The following is a 24444-nucleotide window of genomic DNA, read 5'->3' as shown; positions in this document are numbered from 1 at the left end:
AACCCAATTAATTAACAGGCAAGAGATCTGAACAGACACTTTGCAAAAGAAGATCTATGGAGAAGCCTATGAAAAGATGCACAACATTGTTAGTCATTAGGGAAAGTCAAATTAAAACAAACATGATGGGATGCCTGGGTGGCTCAGTTGGTTAAGCATCTGCTTTCGGCTCAGGTCATGATCCCAGGGTCCTGAGATTGAGCCCTGGGCTCCTTGCTCAGCGGGGAGCCTGCTTCTCCCTCTGCCTGCCGCCCCCACTGCTTGTGTGTGTATGCGCGCGCGTGCACGCTGACTCTTTCTCATAAATAAATAAAATCTTAAAATAAAAATGAGATACACTACAGATCTACTAAAATGGTTAAAATTAAAAAATAAAAACTCAGAATACCGAGGATGCAGAGTAACAGAAACTCAATCCTGATGGGAATGCAACATGGTGTATATATAGCCATCTTGGAAGAGTCTGGCTGTTTCTTATAAAGTTAAACATACACTTACCAATCAAACCAGCATCGCACTCTTAGGTATTTTTTTCAAGTGAACTGAAAACCAATGTTCACACAAAAAACCTGTATGTGAACGTTGATAGCAGCTTTATTCGTAATTGCAGAAAAAACTGATACAACCAAGATGTACAACAGGTGAATGGATACACAAATGGTGGTACAAGCACACAATGGAAAACAAACAACTGATTTGAACAACATGGATCAATCTTAAATATATTTCTTTTGAGTGAAGAAGACAGATCCAAAAAGCTACATACTGGGCTGTATGTGTGTATGGCTGGCTCAGTTGGTAACCCATGACTCTTGATCTTGGGGTTTTAAGTTCAAGCCCCACATTGGATGTAGAGATTTCTTAAAAATAAAACCTTTAAAAACAATGACAAGCTACGTATTGTATACTTCCATTTATAGGACATTCTAGAAAAGGCAAACCATAAAGACAGAGAACAGATGAGTGATTGCCCCATGGCAATGAAATGTTCTGTGTAATACTGTAGAGGTGGATTTGTTACTCTAAGCATTGTCAAAACCCATAGAACTGTACACAACGAAGAGTGAATATTACTGAATGAAAATTCCTAGCTCTGTCCACTGACAGCACCCAGAAACGGTGTCAACGAGTAGCAATGACAATAACCAGTGCCCACATCCTGGCTTCTCAGTAATTTTCTCCAATAAAAGGAATGACAGCTCCTTGGAGAAATGGCTGATTCTAGAATGGGGCAGGAAAAATACAAGATAGCCTGGCAAATCTTGTAGTCAAAAGGACATGGGAGCCAACTGGAAAGAGCATCAACTGCCAAAGCTTGAACAATCCGAGTAATAACGATGGAATTAGATTGTGACCCTAAAGGTAAAATAAATATCAGTGAGTCCACACTAAATAATTCTGAAAATCTTCCCTACATAAGAATTCCAACTTACACTAATACATGCAAAAAGAAATAGAAAATTTCCGTTAGACCAGCAACAGTAATTGCTATAGCCAAGATCCACTGACAGATGCTAAACTTGGTGAGTAAAACTTTTAGGAGAAACAGGATTATCTGCATAGCCTCTAAGAATCTCCTCCAATCCTCATTAATTACTCTGGTGGTTTAACATAGTCCACAAATGGGGTGCCTGGGTGGCTCAGTCTTTGGGTGTCTGCCTTCGGCTCGGGTCGTGATCCCAGGGTCCTGGGATCAAGCCCCGCATCGAGCTCCCTGCTCCGCAGGAAGTCTGCTTCTCTCTCTCCCACTCCCCCTGCTTGTGTTTCCTCTCTCGCTGTGTCTCTCTCTGTCAAATGAATAAATAAAAAATCTTAAAAAAAAAAAAAACATAGTCCACAAATTATTTGGTATGCCTCCCTCGAGGAGGTGGAACTTCATGTTCTTCCCCTTGAAATCGGGTTGGACTTAGGAAAGCCCTTCTAATGAATAAGTATGTAAAGGGAGAAATAATAATTTTAGAGTGGAGAAACCTGGAAACACAACCTAAACATCACTAAAGATAAATTACATTGACATCATATACCCTTGATGGAATCTGATGAGAAAGACATGTCACCTGTGGTATTCTCAAAAATTCATAACCACAATCTAATCATGAGAAAACATCAGTCAAACCTAAATTGAAGGGCATTCGATAATCTCACCAGTCTTTTTCAAAAGTGTCAGTCTTTCTTGAAAATCAAGGAAAGACTGAAAAATTATCACAGACTGGAGGAGACTAAGGAGACATGGTGGCTAATGTAATGTGGTATGTTTCCTGGATTGGATCCTGGAACAGAAAAAGCACATAACTGGTGAAATCCAAATAAAGTCCATTTTAGTTTAGTTAACAGTATTGTATTAGTGTTTATTTCTTAGTTTTAATCAAGTGTCATGGTTATGTGAAGTGTTAACACTAGGGGAAACTGGGTGAAGAGCATATGAGGACTCTACACAACTCTTCTGTAAATCTAAAATTACTTAAAAATTAAAAGTTAAATATTGAAAATACTTGGTGCTAGGGAGGATGTGGAACAACTGAACACTCTCACACATGCTGATGGGAATGCAACATGGTATAGCTGTTCTGGAAAACAATTCGGCAGTTTCTTACAAAGTTACATTTTTCACATGAACGAGCAATCCCACTCATAGATGTTCATAAAAGCCCATACCTGTATATTTACAGCAGCTCTATTCATAATCACCAAAGAATGTTATTAAGTAAATGGATAAACTGTGGTCCATCCATACTACTCAGCAATAAAAAGGAACTAACCATTGATTCAACTTCAATGAATCTCAAAAGCAACATGCTGTTTAAAAAAAGCCAGTTTCAAAATAATATATATTGTTTGATTCCACTTATATAACATTTCTGAAAAAATAAAACTATAGTAACTGAGAACAGAATAGTGGCTGCCAGAGAATAGGGGTGGGAGGCTGGGTGTGACTACTGAGGGTACATGAAGGAGATGATACAATTGCTCTGTCTTGGTTGTGATGGTGGCTACCTGAATCTCTTGTGTGTGTTAAAATCCACTGAACTGTGCACACAAAAAGGAACCAATATTACTTACATTAATTTTAAAAATAAAAATTTTAAGGGGGAAATTATCATATGCTCTATCCTAAAACATGGGATAATTAAACATAGGATAACACAATTAACTTCATGCCAGTAAATCTGACATTCCTAGAGGAAAAACTTAACCAAAACTAACATAAGAAGAAATGAAAACCTGAGTAGTCCCATAACCAGTTCAATCAGTACTGTAACTGGGTATCAGTGTACAACCTCTGCTCTATTCTAATGTCTTTCTACTGTACAGATTAACATTTCTAACACTTTTAAAAAGTTTTAAACTTTTAAAACATTAAGCAAATGAGTATTGACCATGCTTTTCCTTCTCTGTGACTTTAATTTTATGACCTCCAATAATGCTTGCTAGGGGAAACTTTACTCACCCTTCAATAATTAGCCCAGTTTTGCATCCATGATAAAGCCTTTCTATACCTCTCCAAGATGAGCCAAGTGCTCCTCTATGGGACCAAAGCACTCCCATATACTCATTACATTATCAATTGTTTTGTTTATGCCATTCTCTCTCCTCAATAGATTATAAACCCAAGGACCTAAACTGTAATTTATTTATCTTGGTATATGCCCTGTATTTATCACAGTGCCTAGCACAGGGATGTGTTCCATAAATGTTTGACAGACTCTTAAGGTAATAATATACAATATTTTGGTAAAAATCAATCTGGCTTGCATATGGACCTGCTCATGTTCAAAATCGAGAAAAGCACTTTGGCTGTATGATGGATATTTTTGATCTGCAGCTAATTTTAAAGATGTTCTTTGGTCTTACATGTAAAGCGCATCCATCACCAACACAAGAGGTAAAACAGTCATACTATTATTTCATATGAGATATGAAACCAGTCAATATGTGTGAGAGATATTTCTTTGGAGCCACAAGCTTTTATTTTTATTTTTTTATTTGAGAGAGAGACGAAGAGCATGAGTGGGAGTGCAGAGGGAAAGGGAGAAGCAGACTCCCCACTTAGCAGGGAGCCCAACATGGGGCTCCATCCATGACCCAGAGATCATGAACCTGAGCTGAAGGCAGACACTTACCTGACTGAGCCACCCAGGTGCCCCCTGGAGCTACAAGCTTTTATGAGGCTATGTGATTTACCCATGTGTACAGCACAGGGCCTGACAATCCATGATAGAGCCACAGAAAGTTATTACTGAAAGACATAAAGTCTGGATTTATAATGCACCATGAGGTTATAGAAAGAATGGGAACACTGGAACCCCTGAGACAAAATATGACCTTGGCTCTGTCATTTAACTTACCAGATTATAGTGAGGAAACTGCAGAATATAAGGATTAATACCCACTCCTACTCTTTACTATCATGGAGGTTACAGAGGGGACAACCATACTTCCTGTAGGTGACCAATAAGCAGTAAACAAAAGGGTAGGTTGTTCTAAACTTGCCAACAATAGAAAACAGGCTGGAACTTAGGGCAGCAAACACTGGCTGGATTCCAACTCTAATGATATGTGAAAGCCCATGGAGGGTCAATGACTGCTTCTTAGGATTTATATTTACCACTTTTAAACCTAACAAGTCCAAGACATAGGTATTATCTTCCCCATTTTACAGAAGGCAAATTGGAGTAATCTCTATAAGGTCACAGAGATGTGGTGATTTACTGTCTAGATTCACAGCCTACTCATTCTGTTCTACAGCAAACACTGTCCCATTTGGCTCACAACAGTATTTTTTTTTTTCAATTTTAAAAACTCATATAAAATCCACATGACCTAGAACTCACTCTTTTCAAGAGCACAACTCAGTGGTTTTTAGTATATTCCCAACGTGCAACCATCACCACTGATTCTAGAACATTTCTATCACATCGAAAAGAAACCCAATACTCCATAGCAGCCATTCCTAATGCTCCACCTCTCCCTGCCAATGTGTTTTCTATCTATGGATTTGCCTATCCTGGACATTTCATATAAATGGAATCAATCACACAGTGTGACCTTGTGTGTCTGGTTTCCTTCATTTAGTATGTTTTCAAGGTTCATCCATGTTGTGGTTTCTGTCATAGCAGTTCATGCCTTTATACAGCTAAATCCACTGGATGGTTGTACTACATCTTGTTTATCCATCAGCTGATAAAACATTTTCGCTGTTTCCTCTCCTTGGCCACTATGAACAATGCTGCTATGAACATTCATGTACAAGTTTTTCACACAGTGTTTTTAAAAAGTGAATCAGCTATGGGGCCTCTGAGTTGCACAGTCGGTTCAGTATCTAACTCTTGGTTTTGGCTCAGGTCACAATCTCAGGGCTGTAAGATCAAGCCCGAGCTGGACTCCCCGCTCAGCATGGAGTCCGCTTCCCCTTCTCCCTCTCCCCCAACTCACGCGTTGCACACTTGCTCTTGCTCTAAAATAAGTAAATAAAGTTTAAAGTGAACCAGCTATCAAGCTGAATTATATATTAAAATTTTTCATTATAAATATTTAAGTGTGACTTAGCTGCCAACACTAAAAACAAAAAAAATTAACCTTCAATTTCTCAAAAGAAGAAAAAGTAGGTAGGTCTGTCAGATAACAATTCTGTATTCCTACACTGATAAAAATCATTTCAATCGGCTAACCTGTGTTATCCAACAATGGGGCTCTAGAACCCACCCACTGGAGATGCCATAGGTAAACCTGGCTATTCATTTATCTTACTGGTCTGACTCCTGTAGGTATTTGGGTTAGCAATCCCTGCTCTATACTAAATACATATGTAAGATTAGAAAGTAAATTAATTAATACTACCTATCTTACAAAGGTAAATGGGGGAAATGTGGGCAAAGAAAATATCCAGCATTACATGCAGTGGCAAGCACATTTAAGTTCTCAATTTAAGACTATTCAGAATTCACAATATACCTTTTGCCAGTTAAGAAATGCAGAATCAAACATGGATTTACAGAAAAATTCTAATGGTCAAGACCCTTCCTCTGCACTCCAACAGCAGTCTTTGTTTACTCCTTCCATCTAGCATGGTCACTGTACTGTCACACATCCGTCTCTCTAGCTAGACAAAATTCCAAGGGTAGAGAACAGTGCCTCTGTACCCTCAGGAGTCTATCACAGAAGATGCATATGGTCCAGAATTGTTTGTTGAAAGAATAATACTGTGACAAACGATAAATCAGGCAAATGTTACAGTGCTAAAAATAATGAAAAGGGGAAATTATTATTTGGGCTACATAAATTATAGCATTAAAAATGGAGTCCATCAAAGAGATCAGATGTCCATGAAATGTCCCTGTAAATATATACAGAATGGCCTGTGCAGGTACATTTTTCGAAGAAAAGGTCTGTAGCTTCTGCTACAGACCCAGAGGAATCTGTAAACCCCAGCTGAATTAAAAATCCCATTTTTAACATTGTAAAATATCCACCTTAAAAGGTTAACTTGATAATTTACATAAATATTAAACACTTAAATTTCTCAAACGATATTTTTTTTTAAAGATTTTATTTGTTGGGGTACCTGGGTGGCTCAGTCATTGGGCGTCTACCCTCGGCTCAGGTCCTGATCCCAGGGTCTTGGGATCAAGTCCCGCATCAGGCTCCCTGCTTGGCGGGAAGCCTGCTTCTCCCTCTCCCACTCCCCCCGGCTTGTGTTCCCTCTCTCGCTGTCTCTGTCTGTCAAATAAATAAATAAAATCTTAAAAAAAATTTTTTTTGTTTATTTGAGAGAGAGAGAGAGAGCACAAGAGGGGGTAGGGTCAGAGGGAGAAGCAGGCTTCCCACGAAGCAGGGAGCCCGATGTGGGACTCGATCCCAGGACTCTGGGATCATGACCTGAGCTGAAGGCAGTTGCTTAACCAACTGAGCCACCCAGGCACGCTCTCAAACAATATTAAACAATTTGTTTCTCAAACAAATATTAAACAGTTAAATTTCTCTTTCCTGAAGGGATAGAGGAAAACAATGTATCCTAGGCTTCAATTTATGTTCTAGCATGAGAAGGAAGCTTGACAAATGATTAACAAAATGTCAGCTTCAGAAAAGATACAGTGGCATTCAGAGTCACTCAGGTGAAGACAACTGTTTTAAGCATGGGTACTTTAGTTTTTGCTTCACTGTATAAAAAAATAACCTGAATTTCTTCACAAGTGTCTAAACTTGAATCATTTATAGTCTTATTTTTTTTTAAGATTTTATTTATTGAAAGAGAGTGAGCGTGTGCAAGTGGGCAGGGAGATGGGGGAAGGAGAGATAATCTTAAGCGGACTCCAGGCTGAGCCCAGAGCTCCATCTCACGACCCTGAGATCATGACCTGAGTTGAAATCAAGAGCTAGACACTTAAAGGACCGAGCCACCCACATGCCCCTATAGTCTTACTTTTTAAAGTATCTCTCTCTTTTTCTTAAAGGATTTTATTTTCAAGCAATCTCCATATCCAATATGGGACTCAAACTTATAATCCTAAGAGTCACATGCTCTACCGACTAAGCCAGCCACACACCCCTAAAATATCTCTCTCAAATTATATGGGGAAAGAGAATTACTTGAGGGTCTGAGAGATACTTTAAAATGGTCTTTTCTAAATTTAAAGCCAAGATTATTTTAAGATTTGTGGCCTTTTGCATCTTAAAACTGTTAAAAAAAAAAAAGTTACCAAACTTTCTAAATCAGTGCTTACTGCCTTTTTAAAAGTCAAAACACCAAGAGAAAATAGTATTTGTATGGTATACTGGGATGAGTGATCAAGACTTTTGGACCCAAGGTCATTGGCTTGGATGCCCTGTAGCCTGCACAAACGGCTAGAGGGTTGAGGGGACCAGTACCTTAGCCCATCTGTAACTCCCGCTGATGTAGTACATTGGCTGAAAAATCCTGGTTTAAATATACAGAGATCACAAGCTGAAATTGCTAAAATCCGTGCAGTAGATTGAAAAACCTATTTCATAACTCCCCTTGTTTCAAGGGATATGCATGTAGTCATCTTTTGAGCTTTCTAGTCCAGATACACCATTAATGAACAATGATTTCTTCTGAGAGACCATCTATTTGGATGGAGGTAATTGGCACAAAAAAACAAAACACAAAACAACAAATACAAACTAAACCTCGCAACCCTAACGTGGAAGAATAAGCCAAAAGAAAACAGGTTAATGGAAAAACATGAATGTAATATTAAATGAGATTACCTTTCTCCCTCCACTCTATAATGATTCTACTTTCTTGTCTCAAGGTCATGAACAATATTCTCTCTCACCTATCAAACTAATGCCATGTAAGTCGTGGTGTTTTATTTTTAAATTGGGGAAAAAATATACAGGTTAAAAGGTTAACAATTAGCTCCTTGACCCCTTAACCAACTCTGACCTTCAAATCCCAAGACTCCAAGTACACTCTGAATAAGCAAGAAAACTACCCATTTAAAGCCAACAGTGTTCAGTTTCTTCTGGTCCTGTTAAGGGTCCAAATTTGCAATATACATATTCACAATAAACCTGATTAACTCACAAAGTTATTGCTTACATAAACCTGCAGAATATTTAAGACATTACAACCCAAACACATTACTGGGCCTCCTGTCTTTACTTCCATCTACAAAATTTACAACAGTCCTGTTTTAAAAGGCAATACACTCAAGCTTTACCATAAAACAAAGGAATATGGAATAACAAAAAACATTAGCATTTGGGCTCTCTGTGTGTATTTCATTTCTCTACCTTTAAGCCAGAAAAGGAATCAAAGTGTCAATGTTATGTAAATAACGGCAACAGTTGGAGATCTTCCAATGAAGGGAAGTATGATAAGGAAAGCCAAGCAGTTTGACTTGAAATAACACAGCTCTACCTCAAACACCTGACAGAAGATTGAAGTCTAGTACTGTCTCCAATAATACAGAATATAATAAATCATGGGTCTTCATCTGTGTATCATTTTATCAGGCAACACAATCAAAATAAAGTCATAATCTAAAACTTAATTCCAATGGCCACGACCCTCTGGAACACAAAGACAGAAAACTTCATTTGAGATCTAGAGTAATCTAAAGTGTAATCTAGCATTTATGTATGTAATAACTACTGCTTTCCATTTGAATGCCTCTTATAAGCCAGGCATGGGAGGAAATGTAAACTTCCATTTTATTTATTTATTTTTTATTTTAAAAAAGTTTTTATTTACTTATTTGACAGAGAGAGACACAGCAAGAGAGGGAACACAAGCAGAGGGAGTGGGAGAGGGAGAAGCAGGCTTCCCGCTGAGCAGATAACCAGATACAGGGCTCCATCCCAGGACCCTGGGATCATCACCTGAGCTGAAGGCAGACACTTAACGACTGAGCCACCTAGGCGCCCCATAAACTCCCATTTTAGAAATAAACAGGTGCAGGGGCGCCTGGGTGGCTCAGTCCATTCAGCCTTGGACTCTTGATTTCAGCTCAGGTTGTGAGATCGAGCCCTGCATCCAGCTGCTTGAGATTCTCTCCTTCTCCCACTGCCCCTCCCCCACATGCATAGACACACTCTCTCTTTCTCCCTCTCTAAAATAAGTCTTTATAAAAAATAATAATAAACAGGTTCAGAGGTACCTGGGTGACTCAGCTGGTTAAGTGCCCGACTCTTGATTTCCATTCAGGTCATGATCTCAGGGTTGTGAAACTGAGCCCCACGTTGGGCATGGAACCTGCTTAACATTCTCCCTCTCCCCCTCCCACCGCCCCACACCTAGCACTGTGTGTGTGAGAGAGAGGGGGAGAGAGAGAAAGAACGAACGAACAAACGGACAAGAAAGGGAGGAAGAGGAAGAAAGAGGTTCAGAGGTTAAATGACCTGCCAAAGATCAAAGGATTACTAAATGATGGAGGCCAGACTTGAATACTAGTCTGTTTAGGATTCAAAGCCTAAACAGGTTATTTTCACTATTTCCCTAATTCTGCACACTAATTCAATTAACAGCCTACCATTAATATTACAACGAAATGGGTTGCTTTAAATGTGGAGGCAAGATGAAGGGTGGGGATGTGAGTTTCAACAATCAGGAGTCTTCATCAGTCTCTTATCTGAATGGGCTGGCTACAGGCCACAATGGTATAAAAATTGGGTTTTAAAAGATGGAAGACCAGGGCAACTGGGTGGCTCAGTTGCATAAGCATCTGCCTTCAGCTCTAGGTCATGATCTCAGGGTCTTGAGATAGAGCCCCCCGTGTGGGCTCCCTGCTCAGCGGGGAGTCTGCTTCTACCTCTCCCTCAGCACCACCCCCCCAAACCGGCTTGTGCTCTCTCTCCCTCAAACAAGTAAATAAGATTAAAAAAAAAAAAAAAAAGACCGATTTCAAAGCAGGCGATTATTTGTATTCAGTCTATATAGTCACAAATACACAGAATGCTTTATCATTTTAAAGTACTGATAGGGTGCCTGGGTGGCTCAGATGGTTAAGCGTCTGCCTTCGGCTCAGGTCATGAGCCCAGGGTCCTCGGATCGAGTCCTGCCATCAGGCTCCCTGCTCCTTGGGAGCCTGCTTCTCCCTCTGCCTCTCTCTCTCTCTCTCTGTCTCTCATGAATAAATAAATAAAACCTTTAAAAAAAAAATAAAGTACTGATAAAGATAGGTTCATGCTCCACCTACAGGGTGTCTGATTTAAGAATACAGAGCAAACAAGAAAGTTAGTGGATTACCTGAGAAAACAGGACATAAAGATGTTAATACAGGAAAAACTTCTTCAAACATATTCCTAACACATAATAACCAAACACCAGTAAACTATGATCAAAGAACCACTGGGAATAAGACCTCTAATCCAGGTCCACACGGCTCTAGGTGAGCAAACGAACTTTCCCTGTGTCTGAGACGGGAAGATTCACTTCTCTATCTAGAACAGAACCTTAGATTCACCAAGACTAGATAACCACTCTGGCAAGGTACACTGTACTTGAGCAACTGAGGCAATCTACATTGGGTGTAACTTATACTGACCCACCCCTAACGAGCACCAATTCAGTAGCTCACACTCACCCAGCAGGACACACCAGAAACAGGAAGTACAGGTCAAAAGGCCTCATTAAAAAATAAGAACTCCTGGCAGCAGAAAATGAAAATAAAGAGTAGCAGCACTGCAAAGAACACATTGTCTCCACTACAGCAAAGAGAAAGAATTCATGTTAGTCAGGCACCCAGCATTTTATAAAATGAAAATTTCATCCTCACAGTAACCCTGAGAAAACATTAGCTGGTGCTTTAGTTATTAATCCTCACAAGAACACTCTGAGGCAAGTACTACTACTATCCTCATTGTACAGATGAAGAAACTGAAGGTTAATAAACTGTCCACGGGGGGCACCTGGGTGGCTCAGTCGTTAAGTGTCTGCCTTCGGCTCAGGTCATGATCCCAGCCAGGGTCCTGGGACGGAGCTCTGTCCCTGCTCAGCAGGAAGCCTGCTTCTCCCTCTCCCACTCCCCCTGCTTGTGTTCCCTCTCTTGCTGTGTCTCTCTCTGTCAAATAAATAAATAAAATAAAAATAAATTGTCCGTGGTAGCTGCTATCCCAATTGGAAAGATGGCAAAATCCAGGCTTAAGAGGGTTAAGTAACCTCCCTATTTGGTCACTTCGCTCCAAAGCCGGAGTTCTTTCCAACTATCCTGTTTGCCCACCCCCTGCAATCTCAGTTAAAGAACTCCATTAAAAATGAGAAATTCCCAGTCCCTCCCCTACAGATTTCTGTAGCTGTTTCAGAAACCATACCTCAGATACAAAGCCTCCCCGCCACCAAAAGATACAAAGCCAATAGGAGTTTTCATAAGAAAACATCTCAGAAAGCTACTAAGTTGTGGAATGATACATGATTATAAAATGTCATTTAATTATAAGCTTGGGGACAGGGACTATCTAAGAGATCCTTAGCACAGCACCTACCAGGTATGTAGTAGGCACTCAGGGTCTGTTGAACAAGTAACATCTTTTGACTGGTTAGAAATTCAATTTTTAAAGGAAAATAACTTATCCATTCATTTTTAACAGGGTTGCTTTCTTAAAATTTACAGCACATTAATGAGATAGCTAAATTGAGAAATGGCCATTAGCGCATTAGTCATAACTTCAGAAAAATTCCAAGTGTTCACTTTTCCAAGCAGATTAAAATGTTTCAGCTAATAAAAACCTGTCAGAAAAATCCATGAGACCAAAAAGTATAAAAAGAAAAAAGTGGCCAAAATAAAGGCATTTAAAATGTGACACATATAAATTATAAAAGATTATTTTAAACGTACCCTGGTATTTAACTCTAAAACCCTCACATCAGATAACCCAATATTTTCTATGCAAGAAAACATTATCACCACTAATGTAAAAAAAGCCTGCCCACCATAGCAACTGTTGCTAAGGAGGCTTCTCATATCTAAAGCTGAAAGACACAGGATTTGTAGAAACCAATGAAATACCACTCCTAGCATGATACTGTGAATTCTTTCACCTTAAACTTTTAAAAAGACTCAATATTTCTATGTGGGGGGAAAAATGTGTGTTGGTCAACAACTAGGTCTGCTGAAATCTACCCTAGAGAATACTAAATATTTAAGAAAAACTACCAATTATCTATAACCCAATGTAAATATATCCTTTGTTAAAATGACAGCAGTTCCTTTTCCTTAATCCTGGAGGAATTTCTTTATTTGAAAAGCTAGCTGGCCCAGATTTCTATTAAGAAACAACTAAATGATCTACTACTTTTGAAATTACTCATTTTAGGAGTTCAAAGACATGTAGGTGTACACATACACTAATTCTCTTGGGAAACAAACTTGGCCCAGGTCATCCAATGAATTGTGATAGACCAAGGATCAAATCCATTTCTCATTTTTTTAAAAATATTTTATTTTTAAGCAATCTCTATACCCAACCTGGGGCTTGAACTCACAACCCCGAGATTAAGAGTTGCATGCTCCACTGACTAAGCCAGCCAGGCGCCCCAATCAGTTTTTCATTCTAAATCAAGTATCACAGGGCGCCTGGGTGGCTCAGTAGTTGGGCATCTGCCTTTGGCTCAGGTCATGATCCCAGGGTCCTGGGATTAAGCCCCGCATTGGGCTCCCTGCTCAGCAGGAAGCCTGCTTCTCCCTCTCCCACTCCCCCCCCACTCCCAGAGAGTGTTCCCTCTCTCGCTGTCAAATAAATAAATAAATAAATAAATAAATAAATAAAATCTTTACAAAAATCAATCAAATATCACAAACATTATTACCTTAAAGTGCTAAGACCTTACCTTACACCTAATCCAACAAGTCATATCATTTGTCAGTTTCTAAACTTATACAAATTGACTGTATTATGCAGAGGTTGTCATACAGTTGCCAAAACAACTATCGTAAATGTTGTAACAGTTAACATCTATCTCTGGGGCCCTTCATATGGTAGGTACTGTGCTAAATCTGTTACATCCACTATGGCGATCCTCACAATGACTCCATGAGGAAAGTGAGGCACAGAGAGAGAATCCGTCCAAGGTAAAACCTAGAAAAAGGGCAAGGCAAGGGTGCACAGGGAATATGGTTCAAAGGCCATGAATCTCCACTGCCTGGACCAGCATTCTAGGCCAGCTCTAGGGCTGATTCTTGGTTGAGCCACTTAACCTTCGTGTGGCCCAATTTCCTTTATTCTAAACCCTAAAGTCAAAAATACAGTCTTGAAGTCCTTCATACCCTGAAATGTTCTAATTTTATAATCATCTTTCTATTCAGGTAACTAACTCAAAAAGAATTGGACTTCTTTCCTCCAACCTCTGAAGTCCTCACTAAAGTTGAGAGTCCACATTTTATTAATCTAATCAATAGGATACTATTGTAGAACAAAACCAAACAGCCTTTCTTAAAAGCTAGAACTCCATTCTGCAATTATAATTCCCAAATCTGACTCTTAACCTCAAATGATAATGACAGGGAGAAAAGACCTTACAACTCTGGATTGGGGTAGGAGGTGTAAAAAGAACAGACTACTGTACACAGGTGGTTATCAATTCACAAAAAAAGAGCACCCATTTCCATCTCCTCTAAAAAGTTGGAAATAAGTCTTTAAAGGGTTCTCATATAAACTCACTGCTTCATTCAACCAATAAAAAGTAATGAAGAAATTATGTCATTAATCCAAGACATTTATTATAGGCATGGGAAAATCACCAATTTATAGGATAAATCCTACCAAGATGGCTTAGAACTCTAGAATCTACATTTTACCAAGCTAGTCATCTAGCCAATTCAAATTGCACTTAAGTCCATTGCATGGACTTACCATAAATTTCACAGGGGTTCACTCCATTAGTCAGATTCATATCCACAACTGACAGTAACAGGGTATTTAAACTCCAAGGAAAAAAGGCATAGGTTCCACTCAACACAATTACTCTGTGAAGTCTTCTAGGACCAAATCACTTTGCAAAATAATCTTTGCTACTTTTGTTCTCTAGAAAATAATCTCCCCAAATTTCGTAAATAAAATCACCAAAACCCCCTCTATTAGTTGCTATAACAAACTACCACAAATATAAAACAACACAAACTTATTATCTCACAGTTTCTATAGGCCAGAAGTCAGGTGGGCTTGGCTGGGTCTTCTGCTTAGGGTCCTGCAAGACCAAAAATCAAGGTGTCCACCCTGCTCTCTTCCTTGTTGGAAATTCCAGGGAGAAATCTGCTTCCAGGCTCATTTAGATCATTGGCCAAGTTTAGTTTCTTGGGTTGTATGACTGATGCCTCCATTTCCTTGCTGGCTGTCAGGCAGGGCTGCCCACATGCTTTCCATGAAGCCCCCCTCCAGCAATGGCAGGTTGAGTGCCTCTCATGTTTCAAATCTGACTTGTTCTGCCCATCTCTCTGACTCCAGCTGGAGAAAGTTCTCTGCCTTCATGTTAGATTGGACCCATTCAGAAAATCCAGGATAATCTTCCTATCTTAAAATACTTAAACCATAATTACATTTGCAAAGTCCCTTTTGCCACATAGTGTTAATATTCGGATTCCAGAGATGGGGGGGGCAGGGTATCATCTTATCTACCACAGCCCACCGTCTGACCTCCAGAGATTCACATCTCTCCCAAATGCAAAATGCATCCATCCCACAACCTAAGGTCTCGTTCCATTATAACATCAACTCAAGTCTAAAAATCTCACCTAAAGCTCATCAATTAAAAAGTCCCAGATCTCATCTTCTAAATCAGGTGTAGATGAGGCTCTCGGCATAATACAGTAAGTACAACTGATGGGGCACAATTCCTGAAAACAAAAGTTATCTGCTCCTAATACACAATGGTGGGACAGGCACAGGGCAGCAGTTAAAGACATTCCAGTTCCAACAAAAAAAATGGAAGAGAAAACAGATCCATTGGTCCAAAGCAGTTTCAAAATCTGGGCAAACTCTGTTCCATTTCAAAGTAAGGGCAAAATCCTCTGTAGCTTTCAGGCCCACCTCTCTGTGCTCTTGGTTCCACCCTCTGAGTCACCCACCTTTTTTTAATGAAAAGCAGCATACTCACACCTGAGTTTTACCAGCCTGTTTCCTGCCTAGAATTTGGGGGTATTTTAATAGCCCTCTTTAACTTTCTACTGTCTTTTTCAATCCAAGCTAGCATTGTTTCTGATAGTATAAAATCCTCAAGGACCTCATGGACTTACCATAAATCTCACAGGGGTTCACTCCATTAGTCAGATTCATATCCACAAATACACCAGACTGCACCTTCAACACTTTGCTTGGAAATCTCCTCTGTTGGATAGCCAGGTTCATCACTTACCAGTTCTCTTTTCCACTAACCACAGGATACAATTCTAAACTTATTTGCCACTATGTAACGAAGATTCTCTTTCCTCCAGTTTCCAGTGCCTATGTCATTGCCACCTGGCCCTAACTTGCAGTCAACATCCGTATTTCTCCAATCTGTTCCAGGCCTTTTCTATCATACTCCTCAATTTTTTTCTGGCTTTCATCCACTTCCACGTTTTTTGGGTAACAGTATCCCACTCCAGGTACCAAAAATCTATACTAGTGTTTTACGGCTGCCGTAACAAATTACAACAAACAGGAGCGGCTTAAAACAACAGAAATTCATTATCTCAGTTTCTGTGGGTCAGATGATGTTAGGTGGGCGTGGCTATGTCTTCTGCTTAGGGTCTCACAAGGCCAAAATAAAGGAATATTCCTTGCTGGAAACTCTGGGGGAAGAATCCACTTCCAAGCTCATTCAGGTTGTTGGTCAAACTCAGTTTCTTGTGGTTGTAGGACTGAGGTCTCCATTTCCTTGCTGGTTGTCAGCTGGGACTGGTCTCTGCTACTAGAGGCTGCCCGTATTCCTTCTCATGCTTTCTATGTGGCCCCCTTTAGCAACAGCAAATGGAGTCCCTTCATGACTGGAATCTCTGATTTCACCCTTCTCCCCTTCTCTTGACTCCAAAGTGGAGAAAGCTCTCTGCTTTCAAGGGCAGGTGTGATTAGGTTGGGCCTACCCACCAAATGCAGAATAGTCTTCCTATTTTAAGATTCTTAACCCTAACAAGATCTGTAAAGTGCCTTTTACCATGTAACATATTTACAGATTCTGGGAATTAAAGTATAGACATCTTTTTTGGGAGGGGTGGCATTCGGTCGACTACAAACCCAAACCCTATGTAGGGCTTTAAACTCAGTTCCTAAAGAAAATTTCCCCTTTCTCCAAAGGAGTATGTGAAGTAAAGGTATCTGTTCATAGTAAAATCAAAGACTCACCCTGTAACAGTGGCTAGGCAACAAGATAACTAAAAATACACTGTGGGAAAGAAGCTGCCACTTATTTTATCCCCAAACAGCAAGGCAATAAACCCATTACATAGAGGTAACCCAATGTTCCCCTTAAATGTGTGCTTCTCTTCTCTGTTTTATTCCATACAAGAGAACATAACTGGGCATGTCTGTTTTTTTTTTTTTTTTTAAAAACAAAAGTCACCCCAGGGTGACCTAACTTTGTAAGCAGTTGATAAGTCAATCTAAACAAATTTCAAATCTTTTCATTCTTTCTTGAAGTCATGTACCCTCCCCCAATGGCACATGAAAGTCAAGTATTTCAAAGTCACACAAGGATAAACCTGCCCAGATAAAACAGCAGGTGAAGTTTTTAAAATGACTTGAGGAAGATCAAGTTATTGGTCCTGGTCTTTCAGCCAAAGGTCCACCAAGCCAATTAAGTCAATTGACTTACAACAAACAAGAAACTGCAACAATTACTACAAAGGTAATATTCTCCAGTCTTGCCTACTGTTAGATTCTTGACCACAAATTCTACGGAGAACACAGGAAGCCCAAATATACCAGCTAGTCCCTTTAATCTATCAAGCGCTTACTACCTGTCAGGCACTGCGGTAAGCACTTGACACAAATTATCTTATTTACTGCTCACCATATTGTATAATCTAGGAAATACTGCCCCCACTCTACAGATAGGAAAACCAAGGTTTACAAAGATTAGGACACACAGCTAAGCAGTAATGGCATGATATTTGAGAACCCAAGCACTCTGGTTCTTTACCACTAGCCTGTATTGCCACTCCTTAGATGTAATGCAGTCTCCCAACTCCTAGAAAAATCTTCCCTTTCCAGTTTTCTTTTCATGTCCTCTCCCCACGCCCCCTTCTAATAGGACTCAGCAGCTGAAAGGTAATCAAATCTTCCCAAATTAATTTACCACCTTCTTTTCAGAACTCTTCCTTTCCCACCATGGCAATAGTCAAGAAGCAACTTCTTCCGACCCTGACTTGGCTTTCCAAAAAACAAACTACTGAAGCTCCACCCATCACCTGCCTAGACTAGAAATGTTCCAGCGCTACAAAATAACAAACAACAAAAACACCAAAACCAAAATAAAACTCGTACTCTTTCAAAAGGTTACAAACTTAACATGTATACTGTTGGCCAAGCTTTCATTCTACATACTTCTCTTCCACCCAGGCTCCCAACTAACCCTTAACTCCAACTCCACCCATTCTGCCCCACTTCGTGGTCCCCTCCCCCTTTCTCCCCAGCGACCTCGCCCGGGGTTCCCTCTCCCTTGCACCCCAGTCTGCAGGTGGGAAGCCCGCCTGGCCCAGAGGGACCCTTAGAAGGCCCCCACTCCAGCTGCTCCGCTCCGCGAGAAGGTTCACCCCACCCTACCCAGCAGGCACCACTCCCCTAGGCACCCTCCCCCAGCATCCCCTAGTGGCCCCACCCCTCAAGCTCCCTTCCCCCTCCGGCGACCCCTTCCTCCAAGTTGCCCCCTTAGTCCCCGCCCCAGTCCAGCCCTCTCCCCCGCAATAAGCGGGACTCCCGAAAGCCACTTCCCACCCTCACATCAGCCTCTGCCCACGAAGCCTCACTCCCCGTCCTGAAGGGTGGCCCCAGGCCTCCCCGATGGGCTGCAGGGGCCTCGGCTGGTGTGTGTGTGGGGGGGGGGTAGGGGAAGGCGACGGGCCGCTCCGGACTCCTCTGGGAGTGCGAGGGGAGACCGCGCCCCGTTGTCCCATCCTGGGCCCACCTCCACACCCAACGACCTCGCCTGGTGGCTCCCACCGTACCTGTAGTGGAAGCGGCAGCGGCGGTGGCCGCTCTCCCCTCTCCTCACACAGACAATATGGCGGCGGCGGAGGAGGAGACACACGGCTCGGCCGCCAGCCGCAGGGACCAGAGCGAGGCTGCAGCCGCCACTGCCGGAAGCGGAAACCCCCTTCCTACCAGGAGGCGGGGCGGGACCGCTTCCGATTCCACCCCCAGTGGGATCTGGCTGAGTGCGGCCATACTGGGATGTGCTATTGTATCCCTGCAGGTGCAGTTCCGAACTGGGGGGCAAAATGGAAGAAATTCTCAATGTAAAGCATAATAAAGAGATTTGCAATTATTAAGGGCATTTTATTTTAGTACCTGTTAAGAACTGACGAGGTAGAGAAGAACCTCCCATAGGTTTACAATTGGTTTGCCCCAAGCTAAGATGGCGGTCCCCATGTTTCCTGCACTTCACCCAGCTGACCGGTCCGGCCGGCCTTTCTTGAAGCATGCGCGACCCGCAGGGCTGTAAAGCGAAGCATTTTGGGAGATGGAGTCTCTTGCTCGGACCCCTCGACTAGGGTTAGGGTTCCAGCAGCACATTTGCTCTGCTCAAACTTTGAGTTCGCAACAAACGAACGAAAGTTGAACCCTCGGAGTGGTGTGGCGCCGGAGTCGAGGAAGTAATGATCCAAGCCCTGTAGAGACTGAGACTCAATTCTTGTCTCCTACGGGAGTCCTATTTAGAACTGCCCGTCTAGAATAAAGTGTTTTCTTCCTTCGGTCTGCCCCTCCTCCCCCTCCCCCGGCCCAGACAACCTCCCCAGAGCAGCCACAGGGCACTTTATATCTTGCCAACCTGATGGTGGCGTCCTTATGGATAAAAATCTTCCAGGGCTCTCCTTTGTGCACCGAAGATAGCCTTAGTCCTTCTCTTGACATCCAAATTCTTAGATAAATTGGACAGCCCGCTCACCCCCATTTCTAGCCTCCTATTGTGCCCCTCCCCTCTCATATTTCTGATGCTTCTACCTACTAAAACTGCCAACTATTCCTGGAGCTTATTTGTGTTGCCTCCCTGCCTTCGCGCTGGCGGTTACTTCTGTTACTGTCACCCCCTGAACTGGCTAACTTCGTATGTCCATTGAATTAATTCGGGGGTCCTTTCTTCTGGGACTCTTCCCTCCTTTGAGCTTTCCCAGACATAGGCACCGTCATTCAGCAGCCTTGACTGGTCCCTAGTCCGCCTCCCCCATCAGACTGTGAGCCCCCAGTGGACAGGGCTGGGTCTGATGATCACTGTCCTCTCCGCAGGCCCTGCTAAAAACTGGTGTGTTACTGAGAGGAATTCAAGTGTTAGCCTCACCTCTAGTGGGGCAGAGGTGTGAGGGCTGGAACAAGGGTGAGGAGGTTGGGTTATTTTGGTACCAGCTATTATCCCTGAGCTGCCTCAGAATAGCTGCCTGGCCCAGGAATGGGCCTTCCCACCCTCTCCAGCCCCCCTTTCACAGTTTGTCAGCTTACTGGCATCTCTGCTCCCAAAGGGGCAATTTCCTTCCCTATATGATGGGGGTGGCCCCGCAACTGCAGACAGACAGCAATGACCGCAAGGAGGTGGCCTTGAGTTTTCTGGGCTTATCTGCCAGACAGGTCTGCAGCATTTGACCCCAGGGGCTGGGAATCTACAGTAATGGCTGTCTGAGTGCTCGAAGGTGGGTCAACCCTCTTCTCTGGGCCTGTTTCCCCACCTGTGGACTGAGGAGGTTCGACAAGATGATCCCAAGGTTTTCATGAAGACCTTTTTAAGGAAATGACTGGCCTTCCGCTTGGCTCTTGGATCTTGTTTGTTTGTTTGTTGAGCCAGCTGTCATGGCTCCTTTGTTCACATTTATCCAGTTCACAGCTATTAATCAGTTGCTATGAGCTGGACACGGTGCTAAGTGCTGGGGTTGGGATATGAGCAAGACCGACACCAATTCCTTGTGGAACTCACTTTCTAAAGTGAGAAACAAATAATACGTGGGTAAACAAATAAATAAACAACATAGTTTCAGGTAGCAGTAAGTGCTATGAAGGAAAAAGATAAATAGCTATGGAAAAGACTAAAAGGGGGAGCACTTTAGCTTGAGTGGTTCAGAAATTCTATAAAGAAAAAGCGTTTTTATTTATTATTTATTTATTTATTTTAAAGATTTTATTCATTCATTTGACAGAGAGAGAGAGAGAGAGAGACAGCGAGAGAGGGAACACAAGCAGGGGGAGTGGGAGAGGGAGAAGCAGGCTTCCCGCTGAGCAGGGAGCCTGATATGGGGCTCGATGTGGGGCTCGATGTGGGGCTCGATGTGGGGCTCGATGTGGGGCTCGATCCCAGGACCCTGGGATCATGACCTGAGCTGAAGGCAGACGTTTAATGACTGAGCCACCCAGGCGCCCCAAGAAAAAGCGTTTTTTTTTTTTCAAAGATTTTATTTATCTATTTGAGACAGAGAGAATGAGAGAGAGGGAAAGCACATGAGAGGGGGGAGGGTCCGAGGGAGAAGCAGACTCCCCGCCGAGCAGGGAGCCCGATGCGGGACTCGATCCCGGGACTCCAGGATCATGACCTGAGCTGAAGGCAGTCGCTTAGCCAACTGAGCCACCCAGGCGCCCAGAAAAAGCGTTTTTAAAACGTCCTTCAGTTTGTCTCTCACCTCTGTCTTCTTCTATTTGGTTTTTACGTTTACTGTTTCTCACCCCTTTTCTTGACACTGCTCCAGCCGGGTCCCTTATCAGTTCTGGCCTGAAGTTTTGTAACTACCTCGGGGAGCCCCTCCCTCTCCCACATGTCCTGCACACACACACTGCCACTGGAAGAAAGTTTATTAACCACTATGTTCCTTTCTTGCTCAAGAGTTTTCAGTGGCATTTCATTGCCTTCAGGCAAAGTCCAAATCCCTTGGCCTGGCATCCATGACATTTGTAAACTTGACTCTAACTTGGTTGGATTCCAGCTCTGTCATTTACTAGTACTATAACCTTGGACAACTTATTTGATCTCTCTGAGCCCTAGTTTCCTCATCTGTTTAAAAAGAAAGAAAGAGGGGCGCCTGGGTGGCTCAGTCAGTTTAGCACCTGACTTTGTGTTTTGATGTTGAGTTTGTCTTAAACTTTAAATTGTATGTTTTCATGACCTCTATCCCTTTTGAGTGACAGCTAAACAGCTAGGAGGAGAATATTCTGTGCTGTTTAGGGAACCTAGAGCTTCTATCCAAAGCCCCAGCATCAAACAGGCTGGTGTGGAACAGTGGAAGAAACACACAACAGAATGTCACGTGGAGCCAAGCCCCACAGAGCCCAGCCGAGATCAGCCAAACCTCAAAGACTGCAGATGAGAGAGGGAGAAATCAATATTTGTTGCTGTAAGCCACAGACTTCGGGGGTGGTTTGTTATGCAACATTATTATAGTAATAGCTAACTGATAGACCCAGTTCACTGGGCTCTTGTCAGGATTAAACGACTGAATACAGTAAAGCCCTTAAAAATATGCTGACACCCTAGGGTGCAGTCAACATGAGTGGTTATGACTGGGGTGTACCTGTGAACAAAACGAAGTCCTCGCTTTCACGACCTCATGTTCCATGGAGAGATGTATGGCACGTCGGATGGTGATGAGCTCTGTGGAGAAAATCAGGCAGGGAAGGGAGAGAGGAGTGCTGTGGTACTGCTTTGTAGAGGTGGTCAATGGAAGCCTCACCGGGAAGGTGGTTCTTGAGCACACAGCGGGAAGAGGTGAGGCAGGGAGGCGTAAGGGCAGAGGGAACCGGGTGGGTAAAGGCTGTGGACAGGACTGCTGTCTGATGGGTGGAAGGGATAGCCTGTGGATAGGGTGGCTGAGCTGAGCAAGCAAAGGGAAGATGATGTCAGGGAGACTCCCCTGGCGCTGGGCCATGCACAGCCTTGTGCATCATGATCAGGACTCTGGCTTTTGCTCTGAGTGAGGTGGGGGATGTTGAAGGGTTTTGACCAGAGGACAGGCCCAGCTTTGCATTTCTACGGGATTTCATGGGCAGCGGAGTATAGAATAAATGGAACGGGAGGGAGGGCTGAAGCAGGGAGATCAGGTCAGAGGCCACGGCCACAATCCAGACAAAAGATGGCTATGGTTTGAATCAAAGTTAGGCTCTGGGCTTATTCTGAAAGTAAACCCAGAAGAACAGGTTGGGGATGGGGTTTTGAGATAGAAAGGAATTGAGGGTGGTTCCAAGGCTTTGGGTCAGAGGAATTGAAAGAGGGCATTTGCCACTAACTGAGGTGGCAAATGTTTGAGGTACCCATCAGACCTCCAAGTGGGGATGCCTAGTTAGAAGTTGCCTGCATGAATCTGAGCCCAGGAGAGAAGTCTAGGCAGGAGATGTACTTTTGTCACGTTATGGACTGAATTACATCTCCCCAAAATTCCTATGTTGAAGCCCTAACCCCCAATGTACTGTATTTGTAAATAAAACCTTTAGGAAGGTAGTTAAGGTTAAATGAGGCCATAAGGGTGGGGCCCTAATCCGGTAGGACCGGTGTCCTTGTAAGGAGAGGAAGAAACCTCAGAGCGCATTCCCTCTCTCTCTCTCTTTCTCGTTCCCTCTCTCCCTCTCCCTAGCTCTCTCTCTGTCTCTGAGTGTGCACAGAGGAAAGGCCATGTGAGGACATGAGGAGAAGGCAGCCAGCCAGCAAGAGAGTTCTCACCAGAAACCAACTCTACTGGCACCTTGAGCTTCCAGAACCAGGAGAAATACAAAATAAATTTCTATTGTTAAGCCACTCAGCCTGTGGTTTCTTGTTCTGGCAGCCCAAGTAGACTAATACAGGAGTCCTCATTGTAGAAATAGCTTTGAAAGCCATAAGACTGGGTGAGATCTCCAAGGAAGTGAACAGAGAGAAGAGAAGAAGATGGAGGACTGAGCCTTGGGGCATTTGGCATTAGGGGGAAAGGAACCAACAAAGGGGTTTCAGAGGGAGCAGCCAGGGGCAGACGTCCTGAGAGCCAAGTCAGGAAAACACTTCAAGGCAGGGAGAATTGTTGGTGTGTCTCAAATGCTGCTGAGAGGTCAAGGAAGACGAGACCCGAGAACTGAGAGCAGATTTAGCAAAGTAGAGGGCATCGTGACTTTGACAGGAAAGAGTTTAGGTAGAATGGTGGGAGCCCAAGGGAGTGGGATTTAGAGAGAGCAGAAGAAAATTTAAATGCATACATACAGGAAGAGAGAAAGATAGAAAGAAAGGAAGGGAGGGAGGGAAAACTCTTAAAAAAAAAAAAGATTTTATTTTTAAGTAATCTCTGCACCCAACGTGGGCCTCAAACACACAACCCCAAGATCAAGAGTTGCATGCTCTACCAACTGAGCCAGCCAGGTGCCATCATGTAAGTAAGGGGAGCCCAGTGCATGGCGGCTTCTATGCTACATTGTCCAGCCACATTCCACTGCAGGGGAACAAGCACAGAGGGACAGAGCGTTGGCGTCAACCAGTGGGTATTTAGCCAGAGAGGGGCAGGGGTACCTGGGGGGCGGCGCAGTGCATGGGAATAATGATGCCCATGGCCTTTAACCGGTGAGGAGGGAAGTGAGGACATGAGGGAAAAGGTGGTAGGCTCCATGGATCAGAGGTCCCATTGGGACCGAAGGATTGCAGGGTTTAGAGTACCGGAGAGAATGAGCTGGAAGGATAGGAGGCAATCGTCATCCAGCAGGTTGCTTGAAATTGAGATACTGGAAGGGGTACATGTAACAAACATAACAGGCCGACTGCCCTGGACCGCCATGGTGGAAAGGCCACATGTTGGTGTCCTTGGCCATCAGGCAGCCATTGGACCTTCAAATAACCACAGGCCTGGCCAACATCTGCCTGCA

The 24444-nt window shown here is 42.9% G+C and overlaps 1 protein-coding gene across 1 annotated transcript in view; it reads right to left on the bottom strand.

Moving 5' to 3' along the window:
* Window positions 1–18723, bottom strand: part of CSNK2A1 (casein kinase 2 alpha 1) — a 50768-nt gene extending 32045 nt beyond the window's left edge. The window contains exon 1 of the mRNA XM_028118630.2: window positions 18600–18723. The gene's annotated coding sequence lies outside the window, so the exon portion shown is untranslated. The remainder of the gene's footprint in view (window positions 1–18599) is intronic.
* Between the last annotated feature and the right edge of the window lie 5721 nt (window positions 18724–24444).

Source organism: Eumetopias jubatus, unplaced genomic scaffold (genome assembly GCF_037043125.1).
Source record: "Eumetopias jubatus isolate StellerSeaLion01/CBP00866 unplaced genomic scaffold, mEumJub1_p1.0 scaffold_9, whole genome shotgun sequence".
Lineage (NCBI taxonomy): Eukaryota > Metazoa > Chordata > Mammalia > Carnivora > Otariidae > Eumetopias > Eumetopias jubatus.
The sequence above is the reverse complement of the archived record's forward strand: the minus strand, read 5'-3'. Positions and strand labels throughout refer to the sequence as shown.